The following is an 832-nucleotide window of genomic DNA, read 5'->3' on the forward strand; positions in this document are numbered from 1 at the left end:
ATCTACAGACTGCACCGTCCGCTTGTGGAGTCTGGATGGCGAATACATTGGTGGGTAGCCTTGGCAGCTCAGCACTCCCTCAGAAACACAGGATGGTTGAGGTTGGAAGGGACCTCTAGAGATCATCCAGTCCAACCCCCTGCTCCAGCAGGGACACCCGGAGCACGGGGCACAGGGTGGCAGCCAGGCGGGTTTGGAAGATCTCCAGAGAAGGAGACTCCACAGCCTCCCTGGGCAGCCTGTGCCAGGGCTCTGTCAGAAGGCCCAGTTGCCAAACAGTAGCTGCACATAAAAAAATACCCACAGAAAAGTGATGCAGACTTTTATCATTACCCTGTCATTGGCATTAAAAGTTACTGAGTGTCTAAGCAACAGATTCTTGGACTGCAGCAGTGGATTTAGGGCCTAGGCCTTGTACTTTTCAGTCTTGCATCTTATATTTTACATCACTAAGGGCTACACTTAAACGACCAAGACAGTTTTATTAATATCCACAAGGAATGCCAACAGGGCTTTCTGTTCTCATTCTGAAGGTGTTTCCTACTGTATTTACAAGTAAACTCTTTCAGCCAGAAGAACTTAAGGCCATTTTATGATATTCTAAAATCTGAATATGTGGATGCTGAGGATTTTTTATGCCTTAAAAAAAAAAAAAGATGGAAATTACAGTGTTTAGGTCTTATTTTTCTATTTGCATTTTTGGSTCCTTCAAGTCACTCTGCACTAGCTAACATCCACTGAATACTGGTTTTKGGGATTGATCAAGGTCCATGATATAAACAACATCTAACTTTGAAGATTCCATAAAACGTATTTCATAGAATCATAGAAT

The 832-nt window shown here is 43.4% G+C and overlaps 1 long non-coding RNA gene across 1 annotated transcript in view; it reads left to right on the forward strand.

The window, feature by feature from the left end:
- LOC112956351 overlaps window positions 1–832 on the forward strand; it is a 3,866-nt gene continuing 3,034 nt past the window's right edge. The window contains exon 1 of the long non-coding RNA XR_003251037.1: window positions 1–50. This is a non-coding gene — a long non-coding RNA (uncharacterized LOC112956351). The remainder of the gene's footprint in view (window positions 51–832) is intronic.

This window comes from Nothoprocta perdicaria, unplaced genomic scaffold, assembly GCF_003342845.1.
Source record: "Nothoprocta perdicaria isolate Ctin4 unplaced genomic scaffold, notPer1 scaffold_62, whole genome shotgun sequence".
Classification (NCBI taxonomy): Eukaryota; Metazoa; Chordata; class Aves; order Tinamiformes; family Tinamidae; genus Nothoprocta; species Nothoprocta perdicaria.